The following is an 8,527-nucleotide window of genomic DNA, read 5'->3' on the forward strand; positions in this document are numbered from 1 at the left end:
TCGACCTCTCAAAAAGGACGAACTCGGGCAGGGGCACTGTTCATACCCTGACCGGGCTCCTCCAACTCGGCAAAATCCATGAAAGGTCCGACCTCGTCCCAAAGCCCACACCTGAGGTCGGACCTCGGACAATAAAAGCTAAGAAGGCCCATCAAAAGGATTGCAGCCCAAAACCTAAAGGCCGAAAAGGCCTAGGAAAGGCGGTTCCACAAAGATAGGGATAAAACTCCCAAAAGATAAGATAAGATAAGAATATCTTATCCAGGGAAGATCACGGCCAACTATTATAAATACACTGGAGCACCCAGGTATAACTCACACTCTAATTCCACTCAAATATCTGCTTGGACCCATGCTAACTTAAGCATCGGAGTGTCATTGCAGGTACAACCACCAACCACTCTGCACATCAAGCTCGGGTCATCAATCCCCCCACCTCGGGCCTCTCTAAGACGACCGAGTTGCACGTTTCAGGTAACCCCCGGAACAGTAGCTTTCTTCTGATTCAATTTCTTCTTCATTGTTCACCAAGGGCATGGGAGGTTGTGCTTCTTCTTTAATCTCCATGTCAAGTCCAATGGGAGAGGATTCAAATGTAGATAAGAATTCATTAATGATTGAATCCATTTCTTGATCGTCCCCTTCAAAGTCTTCAACCATGATATGCCTTGGAGGTTGTACACCTTCCTCAACATTAAATTCAAACTCCTTAGAAGGGGGCTCTATGACTCAAGTTTCCCCTGGAGATTCCGCATCTCCTAAGTCTTCAACCACTTCTTCCTCTTCAATGGCAGGCGTAGCTTCTTCCAATTGTTCCAATACCGAATCGTGCTGCTCAGTGTCCACCGAAGTGTCTAACTTCTCCTTCCTGCCATGTTCTTTAGTAGATTCTCCACATGAAGCCATGGGGGTTCCTTGAATGTCCGAACATCGAAAAGGTAATCGATTTATTGCTTGATCCAGGTGTTTAAGTATGAAATCATATTCCTCCTTGATGGCTTTTTTTTCTATGATAACTCCCTTCAACTACTTCTTCATCTTCAAATGTCTCTTTTACCTTCACCTTTAGTGCCTCCTCTAGCTCATTATGAAGTACGGATTCGCAAAGATGACCCATTCTCTCTTGTTCTATGTCAATAGCATCAGTGGGATCATGTTGCTCTTGGATTGATGGATGTTGGTACTCTTCCATGGATGGTGGTGATGGGATGGAGAGATCATTCTGTGGTTGAGATGGAAGTGCACTGGAGCTTGAGGGTTGAACATTGGAGGTGGAGGGTTGGTCCATATGGGATATAAGATTTTGGAGTGTAGAGGTGAGACTAGTGATAGAGGCAAGTGTGCTCTCCATGGAGGTTTGGGGTGGGTAGGAAGGTTCATTTGTTGGCAGAAAAGGCTTATAACACGGAGGTGGTTCCTCTTGATAAGGATATGGAGATGGTGTATATTGAAGTGGTGGTTCTAAGTATGGCTTATAAGGTGGTTGGTATGGTAGATGAGGATTAGGGTCATATGGAGGTGTTTGGTGGAAAGGGGCTTGTGAGTATGGCAGTCCAAAGTCATGTTGGGGAGGGGGTTCATAGGCATGTGGTGGTGGTTGTTGATAATCAAAAGAGCGTTCACCATAGCCATTGCCTTGATATGCATCACAGAATGGTTGTTGATAGTCCATTGGAGGTGGTTGTTGCCATGAGGGTTGATCAAATCCTTGTGGCTCCTCCCATCTTTGATTCATCCAACCTTGATGCCTGTTCTCATTATAGTTTCCATTCCTAACAACAACATTGGAATCAAACTTGAAGCCAGAGGGGTGAGAATTCATAGTAGTAGGAGAGAATAAAAACAAAAACTAACAAAAAAATATTTTGAAAATGATATGATTTTTTAGAAAAAAAATATGATAAGATTTTGAAAAAGATATGATTTTTGAAAAAAGGATAAGATAAGATTTTGAAAAAGATATAATTTTTGAAAAAAAAGATTTGAATTTTGAAAAATACGATAAGATAAGATAAAAATTTCAAAATAAAAATTTGAAAAAAAAATTTTTTGAAAAAATATTTACAATAACCAATAATAAGGCACACGTTTGCAATTCCCCGGCAACAGCCATTTTGAAGAACTGAAGATTGATAGTTTAGAAGTTATAATAAATTCTTGTTGCAAGTATAGTTTCTAAACCAAGCAATCAACCTTTCTTACAAACGTTTTGGTTGTCACAAGTAACAAACACAATAAAATTATAAACCGAAGTATTCAAACCTCGAGTTGTCTTCTCAAGGAATTGCAGGGAAGTATGATTTATTATTAGTTATGGAAAACAATATTTTGGGTTTTGAAAGGGTTTTTGAACAAGAGAAATAGATTGCAGAAATTAATAAATTAATAATTAAAGAACTCTTGGCAAGGTATGAAAACTAGAAGTCTTATCCTAGTTATCCTTATCAATGGTGATGAGAATTATATTTTTGCTACCACTAAGTCAACCTTTAACTATGAAGGTCAGTTAAGTGGATAAATAAATTTAATACCTAAAGTCCTAGTCATCAAAGCTAAGTACGAATCAGCATCTTAGATAGAAACAAGCGTGTTTGAATGGAAAACAGAGATCATTGCATTAATTCATCGAGATACTGCAGAACTCCTCACCCCCAACAATGGAGGTTAGAAACTCATGCCGTCAAAAAGTACAAATTTCAGATCTAAAATGTCATGAGATATAAAATAAATCTCTAAAAGTTGTATAAATACTAAACTAGTAACCTAGGTTTACAGAAAATGAGTAAACTAAGATGGATAGTGCCGAAATCCACTTCTGGGGTCCACTTGGTGTGTGCTGGGGCTGAGACTTAAGCCTCTCACGTGCTTGAGCTGTTTCTGGAGTTAAACATCAGGTTGTAACCTGTTTCTGGCGTTTAACTCCAACTTGCAACCTGTTTCTGGCGTTCAATGCCAGAATGCAACATGGAACTGGCGTTAAACGCCAGTTTACGTCGTTTATCTTCGAGCAAAGTATGGACTATTATATAATGCTGGAAAGCCCTGGATGTCTACTTTCCAACCCAATTGAGAGCGCGCCAATTGGACTCTTGTAGCTCCAAAAAATCCATTCCGAGTGCAGGGAGGACAGAATCCAACAGCATCAGCAGTCCTTTTTCAGCCTAAATCAGATTTTTGCTCAGCTCCCTCAATTTCAACCAGAAAATACCTGAAATCACAGAAAAACACACAAACTCATAGTAAAGTCCAAAAATATGAATTTTGCCTAAAAACTAATAAAAATATACTAAAAACTAACTAGAATACATTAAAATCTACATGAAATTACCCCCCAAAAAGCGTATAAAATATCTGCTCATCACAACACCAAACTTAAACTGTTGCTTGTCCCCGAGCAACTAGATAAATAAAAGAGGATAAAAAGAAATCAAGAAGCAATAATATCTCAGAGTTTTAAGTAAAGCTCAGATTCTAATTAGATGAGCAGGGCTAGTAGCTTTTTGCTTCCAAACAGTTTTGGCATCTCACTTTATCCTTTGAAATTCAGAATGATTGGCATCCATACGAACTCAGAATTCAGAGAGTACTATTGATTCTCCTAGTTTAGTATGTTGATTCTTGAACACAGCTACTTTATGAGTCTTGGCCGTGGCCCTAAGCACTTTGTTTCTCAGTATTACCACCGGATACATAAATGCCACAGACACATAACTGGGTGAACCTTTTCAGATTGTGACTTAGCTTTTCTAGAGTCCCCAATTAGAGGTGTCCAGAGTTCTTAAGCACACTCTTTTGCTTTGGATCATGACTTTAACCACTCAGTCTCAAGCTTTTCACTTGGACCTGCATGCCACAAGCACATGGTTAGGAACAGCTTGATTTAGCCGCTTAGGCCTGGATTTATTTCCTTGGGCCCTCCTATCCATTGATGCTCAAAGCCTTGGATCCTTTTCACCCTTGCCTTTTGGTTTAAAGGGCTATTGGCTTTTTCTACCTCTTTTGCTTCTCTTTTTTTTCGCAAGCTTGTTTTTCACTGCTTTTTCTTGCTTCAAGAATCAATTTCATGATTTTTCAGATCATCAATAACATTTCTCTTGTTCATCGTTCTTTCAGGAGCCAACAATTTTAACATTCATAAAATTCAATATAAAAAATATGCACTGTTCAGGCATTCATTCAGAAGACAAAAAGTATTGCCACCACATATAAATAATTAGAATTTTCCTTATTAAGAACTCGAAAAAGATATTGCCTCTTTATTCTAAAAATCTACTATTTTATTCATGTTTGATGATGATGAGAAAAATAAATTATAGCTTAATTGGAGATAAAATCAAAATAGATATACTAATTACTACTACTCATATATAACTTCTAAGGTAAACTCCTATAAGAACAACTATCACAGAGTTAAGGCTAAGATTAGGACTCAACAACCTTTATTTTGGGAGGTGGATGTTCCTTTAATCTGTGGGGTGCTTGGTGCTTCAAGAGATAACTTCTGGCACTTCAGCTTCTGTATCTCCAGATATTCGTCTTCTTTCAGATCGAATTTAACTCCTGGGATCACTGATCTCGGACCCATTATTTTGTGGTACTGATCTGCATGTTCTTTGGTTAAGAACTTCTCTTGATTCCAAAGTGGTTTTGGAATATTCTCTTTCTTGCCTCTTAAAGTGGTTTGTTTTCCCTTAGGTGCCATGATCTTGATGAGTTTTGGCTCAGTGATCACGGAAAAACACACCAAACTTAGAGGTTTGCTTGTCCTTAGGCAAAAGAAAGGAAAGGAGAGGAATAGAAGGAGAGGAAATTTTGAAAATTCAAAAGATATGATGAGATTTTGAAAAAGATACTTTGAATTTAAAAAGATAATATGATGATTTTGAAGAAGATTTGAGAAGAAATTAAAAAGATTTGACAAGAATTCAAAAAGATAGATGAGTGTTGAAAAAGATTTGAAAAGAGATTGAAGAATAATGAAGAAGTATTTTTAGGATTAAGAATTTTTTTGTATTTTGAAGTTGAAAGATGAGAATTTGTAACATGTTTATGCAAGAAATCATAAATTGAAACATGAAAAATGAAAAAAATTTGAAGTGAAAACGACATTACCTCCTCCCCACATTCCTGGCGTTAAACGCCCAAACGCTGCATGTTTTGGGCGTTTAACGCCCACTTGTAGCTTCTCCTGGGCGTTTAATGGCCAGCTGTTGCTTCTGGCTGGCGTTAAACACCAGGAACTCCTTTGTCACTGGGCGTTTTTCTGAATTCCCATGACACTGTAAATCTGGCGTTAAACGCCGAGAAGGTGCTTCTTTCTGGCGTTCAACGCCCAGAAGATGCTTTTTTTTGGTGTTTAACGCCCAGATGGCTATCTCTACTGGCGTTGAACGCCGAGTAGATGCTTCTTTTGGGCGTTCAACGCCCAAAATAGCTTTTACTGGCTTTTTCGCACCAGTGAGCTTCTTTTTGCTGTTTTATCCTCTGAATCCTTCTGTAACTCTATGAACTCATGCAATTGCCATTTTACCTTGAAAAAAATTAATATGGACCAATAAAAATCAGTTAATTGAAAAATAAGCTTTGCTAATGGCTGGGTTGCCTCCCAGCAACTGCTTCTCTATTGTCTTTAGCTGGACTATTACTGAGCTTTAATCAAGTCTCAGTCTTGAGTATTCTTGCTCAAAATTGCTTTCAAGATAATGTTTGACTCTCTGTCCATTAACAATGAACTTTTTGTTAGAATCATTATCCTGAAGCTCTACGTATCCATATGGTGACACACTTGTAATCACATAAGGTCCTTGCCACCGGGATTTCAATTTTCCGGGGAATAATCTGAGCCTAGAATTAAATAGCAGAACTTTCTGCCCTGGCTCAAAGACTCTGGATGACAACTTCTTATCATGCCATCTTTTTGCTTTCTCTTTGTAAATTTTTGCATTTTCGAAAGCATTGAGTCTAAATTCCTCTAGCTCATTTAATTGGAGCAATCATTTTTCTCCAACTAACTTGGCATCAAGGTTTAGGAATCTGGTTGCCCAGTAGGCCTTATGTTCCAGTTCCACTGGCAAGTGACAGGCTTTTCCATACACAAGCTGGTATGGAGAAGTTCCTATAGGAGTCTTGAATGTTGTTCTGTATTCCCACAGAGCATCATCCAAGCTTCTTGCCCAATCCCTTCTACGATTAATCATAGTCCGTTCCAGGATTCTTTTAAGTTCTCTATTAGAGACTTCAGCTTGTCTATTTGTCTATGGATGATATGGAGTAGCTACCCTGTGGCTAACTCCATATCAAAACAAAGCAGAGTAAAGCTGTTTATTACATAAATTATTACAGAAATGAGTGCCCCCATCACTGATTAGTACTATAGGGATACCAAATCTGCTGAAGATGTGTTTCTGGAGGAATTTTAGCACTGTCTTAGTATCATTAGTAGGTGTTACAATAGCTTCCACCCATTTAGATACATAATCCACTGCCACTAGAATATAAGTGTTTTAGTATGATGGTGAGAAAGGCCTCATGAAGTCAATACCACATACATCAAACAACTCAATCTCCAATATCCCTTGTTGAGGCATGGCATAACTGTGAGGCAGATTGCCAGATCTTTGGCAACTGTCACAATTAAGTACAAATACTCGGGAGTCTTTATAGAGAGTAGGCCAGTAGAAGCCACATTGGAAGACTCTTGTGGCTGTTCACTCACTTCCAAAATGTCCTCCATACTGTGATCCATGGCAATGCCAGAGGATCTTCTATGCTTCTTCTTTAGGCACACATCTACGGATTACTCTGTCTACACATCTCTTGAAGAGATATGGTTCATCCCAAAGATAGTACTTTGCATCCGTGATCAATTTCTTTGATTGCTGCCTACTGTACTCTTTGGGTATGAATCTCACTGCCTTGTAGTTTGTAATGTCTGCAAATCATGGCACTTCTTGGATGGCAAATAGTTGCTCATCTGGAAAGTTTTCAGAGATCTCAGTAAGAGGGAGGGACACCCCTTCTACAGGCTCTATTCGGGATAGGTGATCTGCTACTTGGTTCTCTATCCCTTTTCTGTCTTTTATTTCTATATCAAACTCTTACAGAAGCAACACCCATCTGATGAGTCTGGGTTTTGAATCCTGCTTTGTGAGTAGATATTTAAGAGTAGCATGATTAGTGTACACAATCACTTTTGATCCTACTAAATAAGATCTGAACTTGTTAATGGCGTAAACCACTGCAAGTAACTCTTTTTCTATGGTTGTGTAGTTTTTCTGTGCGTCATTTAAAACACGACTGGCATAGTAAATGACGTGCAGATGCTTGTCATGCCTTTGTCCCAACACTGCACCAATGGCATGGTCACTGGCATCACACATTAGTTCAAATGGTAACGTCCAATCTGGTGTAGAGATGACTGGTGCTGTGACCAGCTTAGCTTTCAGAGTTTCAAACACCTGCAGACACTCCTTATCAAAGATAAATGGCGTGTCAGCAGCTAGTAGACTACTTAGAGGTTTGGCGATTTTTGAAAAATCTTTTATAAACCTCCTATAGAATCTTGCATGCCCTAGAAAGCTTCTGATTGCCTTAACATTGGCAGGTGGTGGTAATTTTTCAATTACCTCTACCTTAGCTTGATTCATCTCTATTCCCTTGTTCAAAATTTTGTGCCCAAGGACAATTCCTTCAGTTACCATAAAGTGACATTTCTCCCAGTTTAAAACCAGGTTAGTCTCTTGGCACCTTTTCAAGACAAGTGCTAGGTGATTAAGGCAGGAGCTAAATGAGTCTCCATATACTGAAAAGTCATCCATGAAGACTTCCAGAAATTTTTCCACCATATCAGAGAAAATAGAGAGCATGCACCTTTGAAAGGTTGCAGGTGCATTGCACAGACCAAATGACATCTTTCTGTATGCAAATACTCCGGATGGACATGTGAATGCTATTTTTTCTTGATCCTAGGGGTCTACTGCAATTTGATTATAACCTGAATATCCATCCAGGAAGCAGTAGTATTCATGACCTACTAGTCTTTCTAGCATCTGGTCTATGAATGGTAAAGGAAAATGATCCTTTCTGGTAGCTGTATTGAGCCTTCTATAATCAATACACATACGCGACCCTGTAACTATTCTTGAAGGAACCAGTTCATTTTTTTCATTATGAGCCACTGTCATGCCACCCTTCTTAGGGACGACTTGGAGAGGGCTTACCCAGGGGCTATCAGAAATAGGATAAATAATCCCAGCCTCTAGTAATTTAGTGACCTCCTTCTGCACCACCTCTTTAATGGCTAGATTCAGCCGCCTCTGTGGTTGAACTACTGGCTTAGCGTCACCCTCCAATAGGATCTTGTGCATGCATCTGGCTGGGCTAATGCCCTTAAGATCACTGATGGACCACCCAAAAGCTCTCAACAAATTTTTCTTCGGCAAGTATACCGAATTATCGTCAAGTAAAAACTCACTATAGAGTGAGGTCGAATCCCACAAGGATTGATTGGTCAAGCAACTTTAGTTAG

This window comes from Arachis duranensis, chromosome 4, assembly GCF_000817695.3.
Source record: "Arachis duranensis cultivar V14167 chromosome 4, aradu.V14167.gnm2.J7QH, whole genome shotgun sequence".
In the NCBI taxonomy this organism is placed as follows: domain Eukaryota; kingdom Viridiplantae; phylum Streptophyta; class Magnoliopsida; order Fabales; family Fabaceae; genus Arachis; species Arachis duranensis.